Genomic DNA, 15818 nt, shown 5'->3' on the forward strand with positions numbered 1-15818 from the left:
GTTTGTACACTTCCTTGTTTAATTACTGTCTACCATTTTGAAGGTTACAGGTGGTGTTATAAGATTAGCACATTGCCGTGGGGTGAAAAGTTATCTTAAGTAAGCCTACAGCTATAGGTCGTTATCAACTGAGCATGGCAACAGTTGGACGCTGATACCAGAGCAGCTTTAGCTGATAATTTTGACGCCTCAATCAGGCGTGCTTATACTGTTCGCAATGTAAACACATTCTGGGCACAAGACGGACTCTGAACTGCTGCTGTGGAAGGATCAAGTCTTCAGCTAATGTTACCAAGACCTGGTCAAGACCCTGTGTCAGCGATTTCTGCAATCCGGTTCCTGCTAGTAGTCTGCCAACAAACAATTCCATTTGCCTCCTATTCAGCCATGAACAGATCGATGACAACTTTGTCCTCCCGAAATACTATGCACCAGTGCACCAGCTTTCACAATTAGTAAATGTACCAAAATAATGTACCACACATGCGTCGACATAAAACCATAATTCAACCATACAGAACAATCCTTTATTACTTCGAAAAAACGAAAAGACTGTTTCTAATAAGCCTAAGAACAACACTGCTGGGTCTGGTTTTGAAGGTGTATTATTGATGAACTACAGACTGATCTGATATGGTAGAGGTTAGATTGGGGCTTGTGAGCCTCGGCTACCTAATAACCCTTCACAGCTGTTCCAGCTCGTCCTAGCAGTTTAATAGTTATACAGACTGCACTCAGTTTCCAAAATGAAAGCGGATCTGGAAATTAGTGTCGGGGTGGGGCTTGCTGAGCTTACCACACAAAGCCTGCGGATAAACAGACGGCAGTTCTATGTATGACCATCGGCGATCCGAAGCACATCGGCGGTGCAAAATCCCTGGCGACGTTAGTGCAGCGAACACAGAGCACTCATGTTTCTGTCCCCATGTATAACATCTACTCCATCGCGAAAGGATGGTGTCTTTTCTGATCGTCTGGTTATGTTCGCAAAATGAACCTATTAAGTGGCACCAATGGATTGTTTGCACAAATCTGGCCAGCTGGAAATTAAGACGTTAAGGATAATTAGAGTCGTCCATTGACTTTATGCCTTCAATTATGTTTTGAGCAAGCATTGTATAACATGTTTCACATATCTATCTTTGACGGTGAGGAAGGTTGGAAGAGCTATTGATCGGGGCCAAAGAATCGATCTGTCTGTATGCGAGCCGTTGGTTCGCTCCCCTCCAGCCACTATCCCACCAGGAACGGGCCTGCAATGAAGCTGTTGAACTTAGTACTGACTGAACGCTCGTCTATAAAGGCTGATTGAAGTGCGCTCTCGCATCACGATTAGACTAAGTTAGTCCAATTCGATAAGACACTGTCTTGTAGATGGATGTGCCTAAGGCTTTTCTTTATCTCACCTACTGCGAAATTCCACAATCTCGGACCTTGATAAATTTGAGCTTGTCAACCAGAAAGGTACGTTCTTTGTCATGTGTATCATTTAATACTCAGACCTCTAGCTCTGTGGTAATTGTTTCATTGGTACTTTTCGTCTTTTTGTATGAAGGGATTTTGGTACTGTGGCAAATACTTCGGTCTTTTGAAGAAAAACAAGTCGATCCAGTGTCTATGTACATTCATACCTAATATTTATCAATGGGTGATTGTACTTTCTGTTGGTTAGTGAGCAAGAGAAAATTACAACCGTCAGTAATTTCTCGAGATCGGTTTACTTATCTGTATATGAGCTGTAGAAGTCCTGTCCCACTTTCGCGTAAATATTTGAGTTTTAGCGGCTGCATTTATTGTAAGCTCATTCATTGCTAAGTGTATTAACCTCAGTTCTTTAAATGAACGGTTTTCATGATAAATCGGGTCTTTCTAGGACAAATTATATGTATTCTGACATTGATACAAGATCTTAACAGAATTGGAATATCTCAGGCAGATAATTTTCTTCAGCAGAGGAAAAATAATGCCCGGCATCCTGCTCTCCAATCGCACGGATTGAAGCATTCGATTAATCCATAATGGTGTGAGAGAGAGGAAATCTAGTTTTAACAGCCTGCAAGATGAGACGAGACTGAATGGCTGATCTATTATTACCGTCGATTTGTACACTAGGATTCCACACTTAAGGAATGTGAGGCGAAGTTTTTGTTCATAAAAACCATAGAAGCAGCTTTTGATGTGCGGGTGTCAGTCATAATGTGTTGGTAAACTCCGTCTCTCCCATGTCTATTAATTTTTCAGCAAGCGACAGTAATCTTCCCGCGGCTGTCATCTACAAAGAAAGCATTTTCACTTTCTACTTAGTGACGCGTCAAGCTGCTAAAGGCATAATAATGGCTGATTCATCCTTCGCGTGGTTTGCATTCATCTGTGTGCAAACTGCATAAAAACAGAGTGTGTTAACAAAAAGGTTCTCGTGTATCGTCAGGTTTTGATAAACTGAATTCAGATGTGAGAAATCAATATGCTCCCATACTTAATCCGTATTAACAATTGTCTTGAAACCTTTTCATAGTTTTATGAGCCAAATGCGATATGGTGACATCCCTGGCTAAGAACATCACTGATTCGAAACTTACCCAACATATATATGATCAGCTCATATTCATGGTTAGTCTGCCTGTAGCAGCGTAAGATAATCTCTTGACCTAGTAGCTGTAGCTTTGGATTTACAAGATGCAATAGTCTTGACATATCATATATGCATGTGCATGTCTGAACAAGTTTTCAAATCACCATAAACAGGCGAACAGCCCAGTAATGACGATCATAAGGAAGCAAGCACTGTATGATCAAGATGAGCAGCCATTAACCAGAATGAGACCAGAGACCAGAATGCATTGTAACGTACAGGCGTTGAAGATAAACATTGTGTTATCGACTTTCCTTTTCTTTTCTTTATTTTGAAAAACATATCAAACGAATTTGTCCAGTTGATGTCTCGTGGATTTCGTCATTGGTAAGAAGGGTTGAATTGACGGCACGTACGTTTACGCGGTCAAAAGATAGAGGCTTTAGAGAAAGCCTCGGGTTGAGCGCCACAATGCTCTTTCCTCACCAAATGTTTCTTGGTGTTAAATAATTGAGTGTGTAAAAACTGGTCTGTTTTTGGATAGGCTCATTAAAACAAGTCCCCTGGTCGTGGCAGGGCTTTAATCGTGACACATAAAAACGGTGTATAGCCAGCGGTAATAGAGGAGCCTAGGCAGATGAATATACCACTATTTTGCCACTATAAGATAGATGAATGCCTGAACTGCAATGATATCAGTGTGTTTTGACTCTAATAAATATAGCTGGAGGGATGAAAAGGAATTCAGCTAACCATATTCTGGGTGTGTGGATTTTGCGGCAGGGTTTCTTTTCATTGTTGAGTTTAATGTAAGCGAAGCTACTTCCGGTGTTATCAATTCTCCTGCGCTCATTTGTTTGCTAAGAGCATTGATTTCTCTGCTTTGGCCGTGCTAAATGCTGCTACTGATGAAATGTTACCTCGTTATGCTAACCCTCCCCACCATAGCCCGTGTCTTACGTGGGATCACCGACATTTTGCTATGTACGGAGACGTTTACTCAGTCTTACCTTAGTCATGACACTGAGGTTTTGTGTGGCTTTAATGATCGACGACGTAACTAGGAATTGATTTTCTTGCTGCTAGAAGGATTCCATGACAATAACTTGACAAGATATATAAAAGACATCATAGGAACCAATTGCAGCAAGACCTGATATCCTTCATGAAGGCAGCATTATTCTTATGGTAGGGACTCTAATAAATCATATGAGTTGACCATCTCCGCATGATGACACTGTTTATCCTGATAACATTGCCAATGCACAAATGTAAATGATATGGCTTTATAGTTGTTTAAAAAAACTACTACCTGGCAACAGAAATAGCTGCGCTCAATCGATAAAGCATTCACGAAGGTGACCATACCTTTGGGCGAATATAATATAATAATACGATATAATAAAACCACTAAATACTTATCAATTTATGAAGATGAACTGTGGTTTTGTTTTCAATAAAACGCTATTTTATTTCTTATATAATTGTACGCCATACAAAGCTACATATATATTCCTAGTGACTTGCTGAAGCCCTCCGTTAACAGAGGGTTACAGCTCACGAGATAGCCAGGTATGTTAGTGACTATAGTCTTCACTAATAGACTGTCCGACTTATATACGTACAATCTTATTATTTAGCGGTATATAGGTATCCTTTAACCCGACAAGAACTGGATTGGAATTGATCGGGGATGAATAGTGGCCAAGACCCCCTCTAATGACTGTGGACCGCCAAACATCCGTCTCCGCATTAATAAGTAAGACGGATGTTAAGTGTGAAGAATTTATTGAGTTGTTGGGAGGTGTATACAGGAACCACCTCAGACGAGAACTCTTGGGGGACTTTCACGACTTTTTAATACCGCTGTCATGTACCCAGCCGTGGCCAGAACCCATGGTGTATGTATGGAATCTGTTTAATGACATTCAGTGCGTTACAATGCTTTAAGCCTATCAATTTTGGGGATTTCCCAACTTTTAGGTACATCGACGTATTGTGACTGAAGGCGAACACCAATTACGATTTGGTATTCACTCTCTATCAGACCTTAAACATACTACAAAACATGTCAATGCGACCAGATATTTCACAGGTCTCTGTCTGGAATTTGAAATAAATTTTGATCATCGAATACTCATATTAATTCAACTGGCAAATGATATTGATAAAATGCGGCATCAGTGAGTCTGTTTTGGTACACATTTTCAAAACTTAAAATAAAGAAATGTATACTGTTCATCTGCATTTTTCAATAAATTAACTCTGAGTTATGACATGCCATTAACTGCCTAGATACGCGACTTAAATCCAGTCTGATATGAAAACAGTGTTTGTATGGTGATTATGATGACAATAACCCAAGTGTACATTGTATATTATAACATGCTGGCATGTGTCAGTCTTCGGAAATCGTGGAATCGCCACGTTTTGCTGTGGTCTTTGCGTGTATACATCTGGTGAACTTACGACCTTGCAGTTTCCAGTGCTTGCAATGACCAGCATTGTTATTAGTCTGCGATGAAGCAATTATAAATCTGGACCTGGTGTGCCCGGTTGGAGCTAGACAGGCAGCTGCAATGATGGGCCACCCTCACAAAAGCTGGTTGCTCGAGCACACCAAGCCAGAGGCATATGCATTCTCTCCTTGTGGATTTCCCGGTCACAATCATCAGCGCGAGAGCAAAGGAATACCAGTCCCAAATGAAACGCTCCTAGTTCCTTCATGGTTAACTAACCTCGTGTCTGACTATTGAATCAGCGCGATGAGTTTGTTCTACATCTCGCCTTGATTCACCTCTACTGATATATATCATGTCGTGCTATGTATACGTTAAACTTGTATAAGTTTTTGTCGGGCAAGGTTTCAGCGATTTGATATGATCGGTGAAGCTTGTTTTCTAAATTGCTTGTACGTGATTTGGTTCCTCTTTCCAGCTACATGACTTTCTATTATATGTTCGCAATGTAGAGCGTAAATCTATGGCGATTGTGTTACGCGATACATCTGTGTCAAATAAACGTGTCACCGCGTCTCCTGGTGTGGAGGACGCTGGTGTACGGTGTTACGGTGTTCATTCCCCTTCAGCCACTGTCGGTGACAGGTATTAACACATCATATTAAACTGTTGAATTCTTTCCATCTTTTCTTTCTTAAATTTCTTAAATTTCTTTTCCCATCTAAGCGATGGCACGATGCTAGCATCCACATGGCGATGTGCCATCACTTCGTGCCATCGCCATCTCAAGACCAGAGTAGGGCATTATGGCCTTTACTTACTGTTTCCGCTGCTGATACTTGTCCAAAATTTTGAATCCTCGATGAACATATTATAAATATATATTTCTTTGTGGCCTAAGTGGCTATCACCTTTCACGAGCGTTTAAAATTAAGCCTGTACACACGGGAAGCGGAACTAGTAATAAATTGCATATACCATAAGACACCACGTCATTCTTCTCGTCCATTGATTTTTCTTTCTTTTGGCTTTTCCTTCCCTACATTTCCCCTGCACTTTCGTACTTTTATCTCACCCTGTCGTCTGGTCGGTATGTACTGATCTGCTGGCTTGCTTATTTGTTATCACTGACGCATATTTACTTGTGATCCCCTGAGCTTCGAAGGAATAAAGGTATATCTTCAGTCTTTAAAGCAGATTAGGAACTTGTAGACATTTGGAGATGTAGACATGTATTTTGGTTCCAGAACCTTTTCTTAGGTTAAAGTGAACATAAGGTCAACCACTAAAGCTGAATTAATTAATAAAGTAGCATTCCAGAAATGTTCTAAAATATTTTAAAATTCTCCACTGCTTATGAACAAAATAAATAGTAAACAGTCATCAGTAACTAGCCACTCATTTTGTGACGCCATTTTGCCATGTTATAGCTATCTAGGGTGATGTCACAAAACCTAGGAGCTCTCCCATACCATCAATATTAAACAATGTGACAATGAGAAAATACCAACTCAAACGCCTGATACCCAGAGTATCAACTCTGTTCCATGTTCAAAGGGCCGACGTTTTTTTTAGTTTGGCGCTCGGTCAGGGGTATTCATGTGCACAAGCGTGATGTTTTAGCGGTCCTGCTCGTCCTGCATGGGTGTAAACATTTCCCCTAGCTGATTGTACCGACTTCAAGGAATTTACCAACATAGCAGGACCTTCTGACTGATAACAGACTCTTTCATTCAGATTTTGGAAAGATATTTTCGTAATAAACCTGACTTTGCTTAAGAAAAAAATGCAAAGTCACAATATTTTTCTTCAAGCAATGACTCTCCCTGGGTATTTTTTTACCAGCTCACACTGAGAAGTTAATGCAGTATCCTGCCCAACAAGCCCCATGCATTGTGACGCGGGCAGCCATTCTCAGTTCCGTGCTCATAAGTGTGTGGTCCTAAATGCATCAGTTTAGGAAAAAAAAAACACACTGGAGAACTCATAGGTTTTTTCGACGTGACAGCCAACTGTCACGTGAGCATTTCAGCATTAGTGATTGGCCAATTTCATAAGGGCTTCTACTACATGGCTGTTTGGAGTGAATTCTCCGTCAGTGCCATATCTCCAGTGCCTAACTTCATCTCTGTTTTCAAAACTTCATAGTATTTTTACATATTTTTCTGTGATAAATGTATCATATATAATTGTTTCTAAATATATATAGTTGCAGACTTTATGTTCACTGTAAGTTGAGATCTACCATTTGTTCACCCTAGCGTAAGCAGCTACCATTATCTGTGGGCAATCACCTGTTATATCTCGTTTCGAGAGAAACTCCAATAAGGAAAGAGTTGATAAGAGTTCTGTTATTGCTAGTTGAGTCTTTGTAGGAACCGTGAGGTACATTGGATTGATCGACACGCTATCCCGAAGTACGTTTACTGTATACCACCAGAAGTTATTAAAGCAACTTACCGTGAAAGAGCTCATGTGCACTACGAAATGGTGTAACAGCATCGCTGAGAACGAAGTATATATAATCACCAACAATTCGGGACGCTCAGCTTTAACACATAATGTTCTATGTAGTATATCCCAGCTGCAGTCATTTATCATTACAACTGATTCACCCAGGCACCTGTAAAGAGTTTAAATAGTGTGCATATAAATGATAACTTTGGCAATTGCCTCTTCTTGGAGACTTCATTATGGTGTTCATACTGGAATTTCCAATATCCCCGGTCCTTTCTATGGGGGGTACCTCTCTATTGTTGACGGTTTCAGCCATTGACTGAAGTTAATCACTTCGCTTTTAAAGCCGTGTAGTTATTCCATGGCCGTGTACAATTTACCTCGTTTGGAAACTCAAGCAAGGGTCTATACAGTCTAGGATAAGGTGATTCGTATAACATTGGGATTATTAGCGCTCCTATGTATTGATCCTTTATTGAACATTACCACAGCTAAATGCACGGATCTATCCACTATATAGGAGTGGGAATTATAAACGTTTGCGTTCCTTTGAGTTTCAGCTCGATTAGCTTGATTTCAGGACAGGGTGAAATGTGAGTATTTTAGTGTTGGTTGAGTAGAGATCTGACCAATGAGCGTAAATCTATCGCTCCCTCACATGGCCTGGGTACTGATGCTGATCGAACATTGTTGGCCCTGGTTAGACAGTGTTGTGTGATGGGGCTCTATAGCCTGGACCTCAGCTTGTCTGTTTCTTGGTAAACAACAGAATCACAGCTTGCACAGACAGTCCGGATCAGAAAGGTTCATCCTATAACGGAATCTTGCAGGTAAGAAAACTCCACTTTCAGAGATCCTGAACATTGTTCCCAAGGCTCAAAGTTGATATTTGCAATTCATCGAGTAATTTCGTTGATACGTTTACTGACCCCCTATGGAGGACATATCCCACTTTATTTAAGTGCCATACAAATGTAGTGAATTTTAATGGATGAAATAACATAACCGTTTTTAATCCAGCAAAATTCCTAGCCAAACAGAAGTCATCACAGCTTGCGTTTGAACGTTGCGAGACTACGATGGTGAACTTTGGACCTATGCAAATCAGATTGAGTGGGATGGATTTGTGTCGTTTGATAACTCAGCAAATTGTTCAGTCCATTGTAGTTGACATTTTTGCTATTAATTCTGTCACCCTAGTGTGTGTTTTTGTGTGTGTGTGTGTGTTTTTTGTTGTTATTTTTTGTCAAGATTTGTGACATTGCAAGTTTTGTAACATGACAAGTTACGAGGATTTAAGACTTCCGAATAAAAGCGGTGGAAATAAATTGACCAAACCCAAGACTGCGATCACAATTAAGCAGTGCTAGTTGGGTGAAGACAAATGCGTGCGTGGAAAGCAGATCTCACAGCAGAGGCGTGCAAAATGTGATTTAAGTCTGATTGGGCGGCTAGTCTGTATAAAGGCACACTGGCTGGTCATGTTGATGCCTATAATCAGGCAGAGTATTAGACATACACAAATCAGAGCGTTCTTGATCGAGAGTAATTGGTATAAAACTGAGATTATTAAATTCTACTCCCATATCCACATGCCTAGTAAACCAGGAAGCGGGCTGGTGAAAACACTTCACATTTGCTTCAGGAATATCACTGTAAACAACTCCCGAGAACACACCATCGCTTGACGGTGAGATTTATATGCACCTTTGGGGGACGTTTACGGATAAGTGAAACGTCATAGCCTGTTTCGTGGTTTGTCTTGTGTTAATGAGAGAAATGTAGACTATTTGGTGCATCATTATTTTTCAGGGCAATATAATCACAGTTATAAGATTTATTTCCCTTCGTCTTCGTCCTATTACACAATGTATTTTAAAATGATGAAGATTTTGTGCGATTTCATCCGATAGGATTTGCACTACCAATAGATATTTGTTTGTTAAAGGTTGTCTAAAATAAGACAATTTACACAATGAAATCTTCCCATCATTCCTTTATTTTCTACTGGTTTACCCTGCATATATATACTGGAACTTATCCAATCTTTATCGTTTCGATAAAGTTTGATAATTTACTAAATGATATCAGTCTGATTAGGGACAATGCATGTTGATTGATTTACTGTCTTTTCACCTATTAACATAGAAATTAACAATGTTAAATGTTAAAATTCATTTTTTCATCCTAATGCTATGTGCGAAAATAATTTACGAAACGCTTCAAGACGTATGTATTACTTTGAGGTCAAGAGATGTGATGCACTGTTACAGAAGAAAGTAAAGTATTTCAGAAAAGATAGCCAACCACATTTATTTTTCCCTGATTTTTAAATTTTAGATTTTTAAAATTTTTTTTTATCTATTTGGTAAACATGTGACGGTTTGTCTTTATGAGGTGTAGAGTGCTTGTATACTTAATTCCCTATTAAAAATAACCAACCTCATACTATTACAGGAATAAGGAATAAACGCTAGAAGACGACTTATTGTTTGGAATTTTGCCATTAAGTGCACTTAACAGGACAAACTGTGGAGAAGAAATGATTCCGGTCTCTGGCGGAGTTCCCGTCGTTTTTTTTTCCAAGCCATCACATTTGTCTTCCTGGAGATATTGGTAATATATGGTCAGGTCGGCAGTTGCCATACAGCGTTGTATCACTGAAATTCATGTAGTTCGATTTCCACCGATTTCGACGGAACTGTACATACTTTGGTTAGACGTTTAGCCAGAAGCCATGCAATAAACCAATCCACAGGCGATCACCGTCAGTTTTACTTTATTCAGAGATTTTTGTCATAGGATAGAATCTTTATTATAACCGGAAATTTTTATATTGAATAGCTCATGGTAAATGTTTCATATTTTGAGTAAGATATAAATTTTCTCAGAGAATTGGAAATTTCTGCCCATTGCACAGTGATAACCCGCTGACCCACTGGCTGCTTCTATGGCTTTTCAAAGTCTGAAATTTGATGGTGTTTATGTTGATCCGTGTTTTAAGCGCAAAAGTTTTCGATACCGATATAGTAATGCTCAGTGATTACTAGTATTCTCTTTTTCTTGAACTCTCACTATATTACCACTATATGCACGATTTCCTCCCGCCCTTTAACTTGGCCACTGTCCATCAAGTGGAAATATAGGTCAAGTATAAATAAAATAATTGTTCATAATAGATATAAAAAGCTTCTAACATATGAGCATTAGCTGTGGAATATAGAATACTCCGTATTGATCATGTGAGGATCATTTATTTCTTGCATGCAGTTTTACTCATGTTGTAGGGTTGACCCAACACATTAATTGGAATATCTCTGCTTAATAGAACTTCTATACATTATCGCCATAAGACACAGTCATTTTTCTGTACATGTATAGAACACTTACCCATGCACAGACATAGATCTACGTTATAAGTTCTGGCTCAGTATAATATATTCTAAATTCACGAACACATGTTTAAATTGTAAGTTGCCATTCATGACAAGATACTCTACATCCACAAACACAGAACTCAGCTGACGTTCAGCATGTACGAGATTCAGCAAACCCTTTGACCGGCGATTGACCTCGATTAGTATTCGATGTTTCTGATCGAAAAGTCACACATACCTGTAAAGTATCTAAAGTAACTTGCCACGATCAAAAGTGTGGTGTTGGCTAGTGAGCCTTTTCTAGTGTCCGGGCAAGGGCAACGTTAGAAAAACGCATCAATAACTGTGGTAGTCATGATTTCCTATCGTGCTGCACTCACATCACTTACTGTCATCCGACAAATATCGACTTTCCATTTGATGTTCTTACTTTTTCTCTATTTCATATTTTCCCTCATGACCTGTGTGATGCGATTCCAGTCACGGTTTAAAAGGAAATAACCTCTTTATATCAAGAATGAATTTGAATCTAAAGAGGAAATGGTCCTGCTGATATTGACTGCTGTATATCAGGGAATTCACAGTCTTGTGCAGCGTACGAATATTGATCTACCGGTCTGTCTCACTTCCAGGAATCTAATGAGCAATCGTGCTTTATAAAAGTGGCAGAGAAGAGCATTAAAAACCCATATATGACAAAGGTAAAGCGGTTTCATGTATTGAAATTGAAACAAATATAGTCGGTTAAGTAGCCAACAGCAGCTGCGTCGAACGACCAAGCCAAGACATCCGTAATCCACGCATGTCTGTAGTCAGTTGCTGAGTCATGATTAAACGTGTCGCATTTAAAAGAATTATAAGGAAAACTTCTCACCGAAAGCAATTTGGATGACGCTATATGTTGTCAGTTGTTCATTGAACATATTAAATAGTGTTTTGGATGTTGTTTTACTTTTCGAGATAGGTGGTACACATATTCTTTACTGATGACCATCCACTGCATGTTTTATCTGAAAACCCTATTCAGAGAAGTCGGAGATTGGGTGAAACACTGCTGGAGGACACTGTACATCTTTGCCTCTACTGTGGCTTAGGTGCGATCTGTCAACCACTGAAACGACAATACTATAGTTGTCTGTCACGACAACTATGGAAAGGCTATGATAGTTGAAGTGTAAGGCTAATCAAATGGACAGGTAAAAACTATGCGCAAAAGTACTCTTTAGTCTTTTTAAAGAGAATTAAATGCAATCAAATGTTGGAATTTTATGGCTTGATATTTGAACTGTATGACTAGTGTTTAGATACTCTGACAATTTTTTTTACTCTAAGCACAGTTTTTGATGATGGAATAGCCCCTATTACCCCCAAGTAAATGATTATTTAAAAGAAAAGACAACTGTATATATGCATCAGGCATATCCCACAGGAAGTGTAAAAAGCATAACTTGTGATTTGTGATCTTTCACCACCCAGATATCGCAGTTCAAGGTACATGCAAGCAACATCCGGCACATTGAGACAATAGAAACCGCGGCCATATTATCAGTTTTAATGAATCGATGGCGAATTATTTCAATAACCGGAGGATGCAGCTGTTTCCGCTTACGTCACCCGAACAGTGTTTTGACTTTTACTTACATGTACATGTGACACGACATCTTGTTTCCGCTTGGTCAAACATGGTGCATCCCATGGCCTGTTAAGAATTCCTGACTAAAAGTTGATTTACAGAGTTACCAGTCGCGTCAGAAAAATGTTTATGGCCGTCTGTTTACACTTCTATTCCAAATATCAGGTTATATTATTTGTTGTCATTCTGTTCAATAATATTTTCAAATTGGTTGCAGATAACTATAAAAAAAAGTGATTCCCTTGGCACTGGCAGTATGATTCATGAGGCCCATCAAACATTTGACTACATTAAAATCAGTGAGAAAAAAATCGAAAAAAAAAATTTTTAGGGCCAATTTTCAGTGGACTGTCTCGTAATGCCCACTTTATTTTTATGTTGTCTTTTTCTTTAACACCACACTGACATTCTTTTCGCTTTTGAGATGCCGGAGTGCCAAGAATAAACCACCACACCTTTGGCAAAACATGTGACAGGTCAAATTGGTGGGAAGCAAGCGGCCTCCAACAAACTTCATGTTAGAGCAAAGAAGAATAGATGAATGAATGAATGCTTCGGGTTTAACGTGGCACTTAACAATTTTCAGTCATATGTCGACAAGGAGTCATTCGGTGTGTATACATATACTGTGTCTTCTTGTGGTAAGGCGAGTCCATGCCCCGAAAGTGCTGCAGCCTCTGAAGTATCATGTCGAAGACACCCAATCACATTACACCGGGCCAACCAGTCCTGTTCCCTTGCTCCACTTTTAAAGTGCCACTTTGAAAGTCTTTGGTATGGCCCGAACGATTTGATCCCGGGTCTCCCCACTTCGAGGCGGACGCTCTAACCATTAGGCCACTGAAGGGGAGAGCAAAGAAGAGAGCACCCTCCATGGCTTCTTACCATCAACGCCCCGAGGACAGTGGAAGCAGGGAATCTTGACATGCACTTCTATGTACGAAAATGGCACTCATATCTAGGGTGACCTGTGTTATAGCTATTATAGCACCGTAACCGTAAAATTTTAATGTAGATTGATATATTGTATTCTCTGGTATCCATTAACTATTAATCGGCATTGCGGGTTTCAATGTTATAAATAAAACACAGATGTCATTCTATAACAAACAAAACTTTCGCATACTTTCAACGTTACCATTTAGGCTGGAATTACTTTCAACATGTAGTGAACTCTTGCACAAACTGAGCCTTTTGCCAACGATTTCAATTCACTTGTGGTGAAGGGATAACGGAAACACAAGACAGCATTCATTTACTTGTGAAATTAGGGGAAGCTTCCAAGCGTGTCAATGAGTACATCTGACTGTGGTGAAAGGGCTTTATGGTACTGCCTAGTGCCACGTACACACAATCTCACGTGGCTTTATATTTTAATCTGTCCTACAGCCTGTATGCCCTAGATCTCCGCCCTGTTATACTGCCTGGTATTCTCGTAACATGAACACTCGTTTCCTCGAATCCCTCTAGGCTTCCCCCGATGAGGAACTAACCCGGCTGTCGCCTTAATCTGTTAAATCACGAACCAAGAATATAGGAAAGTTTATCGTGTGTAGACCTTTAGGAAGTTGGTTGGACAGACCAGTGTGAAGGAGAATAACGACACATATATCTAGCCGCTGCGGATGTCCGCCTTTAATCTGATTGAGCTAGATTGAGAATCGCCATAAAACGTGGAGAACCTCGCCTAGCCAACAGAATGGGGATTTATTGAGACTTGTCATTGTATAGTGGTTAAGGACATTTTGTGGGGTGATTTGAATTTTTTCACAGTATGTGCTACAGCGACAGCCAGACCCTAAATATTAAACGAACACTTACAGACCTATAGTTCAGAATACCTGCCTGTATACTGGGGAGGAGTCCGAGGGTTTGGCTTCTGACTTTCTGGTCACAGAGAAAAGACCACTAGGGCGTCAGAAATCGTTAGTATCGGGCACTACTGTATTTTCCTCAGCACATTTATTGTGGATATATAAGAATTACAACAATTGCTAATTACAAGGGCAAATCCCTGCTGCTCGCTCGGGTGTTATATCAGCCTGGACAAGATTTCTAGAGACAACAGGGTAAGGTTAACATACGTACAGTCGGCCGGTGGTACATTCCGTAGTCATATCATAGCCAAGCACTGAAAGATGCGAACTTTAATAAAATTTCACCGTCTCTGGGAATTCCATGCATGAAAAGTGTTATTTGCACAGGATCATGTGTTCCTCAGAGAAGATCCACTATTCAGAAATTTTCGTAAGCATAAGTGGACGCCGAGTACGTAAGAGGAAATGGTAAGATGTGTGATTCATGTGTACTCATCATTTACTAAATATATGTACTGCCATTGTCAGCTCCTGCCCATGTTCCGTCAATAACTATTATTTATAAATCAGTTAGATCCATTACCTATGTCTGGACCAGTGTCTAGGAGTTGTTCAGCTTACTGTCTTTTCTACTGCCATGTCACTTTGTCGTGTGTTTAGGACAGATCAGTGAGTAATGATACCATCTTTCTGTGAATCATGCTTGTAGTGAAGGGTAGCCGTACGTCAATGAAAACACATGATGTTAAAGAAATGTGCAAACTATGCAAAAACCGACATTGTTGCTGTGATATTGACAAAACAGCACTGTACATAGCGTAAAAAATTGGTTGAAACATATGTGGATTTGAAATGCATTTAAAACTCGTGACTGTGCTAAGAACGTTTGCACTTACGAATTACGCGCAGCGAAACAGAATATTTATCAACTCCCAAATGCTGTTATCTTACGTTCTGTTCCGATAACGGTGATTAGCCAAGGGTCTTATTAATACAGACTTACATTTAAGGGGAGACCAATCTTTGAAATCTGAAATCCTTGGCGGTACCTGTTAATAGAATCCACAGTGTTGGATTACACATTATATCCTAAAACAGGATCAATCCAATGGTCTTCCTTGCGACGACGACCCTAAGTTAACACTTTGCATGACTATTTTATTTTCCCATGCGATGAGCACCCGTAAAAGGTTAAGTCAAATTCTCAATGATTTAAAATTTGAAATCAAACTACCGTGCAACTGATTGGTCGTTTATTTGTTTCTTTCTGCTATCCTCAAAAACAGCACAAGCCAAGCGTCATCTCGAACAAACTAGATGGCTAGTGACAGCGATTACTTCACGTCAAAATACAGATACAGTTTCTTATTAACTGATGCTTAGCGAGAAATGGAATGCAGTTGATAATCGGCACCTTCACGACCCATCTCTGTCTTCAAACATGATTTTGCCCTATTCGTGGGGATTTACTAGGCTCGTTCTCACAGACTGCGTCCAGGTGCC

The 15818-nt window shown here is 39.8% G+C and overlaps 1 protein-coding gene across 4 annotated transcripts in view; it reads left to right on the forward strand.

The window, feature by feature from the left end:
* Positions 1-760: 760 nt before the first annotated feature.
* LOC135481817 (GTP-binding protein Rhes-like) overlaps positions 761-15818 on the forward strand; it is a 35738-nt gene continuing 20680 nt past the window's right edge. For 3 of the 4 annotated variants that reach the window (XM_064761541.1, XM_064761539.1, XM_064761540.1), the window contains exon 1: positions 761-1464. The gene's annotated coding sequence lies outside the window, so the exon portion shown is untranslated. Of the gene's footprint in view, positions 1465-8260; positions 8319-15818 lie in introns of those variants that run through there. The other variant, XM_064761542.1, reaches the window with a different exon arrangement.

Source organism: Liolophura sinensis, chromosome 1 (assembly GCF_032854445.1).
Source record: "Liolophura sinensis isolate JHLJ2023 chromosome 1, CUHK_Ljap_v2, whole genome shotgun sequence".
Lineage (NCBI taxonomy): Eukaryota > Metazoa > Mollusca > Polyplacophora > Chitonida > Chitonidae > Liolophura > Liolophura sinensis.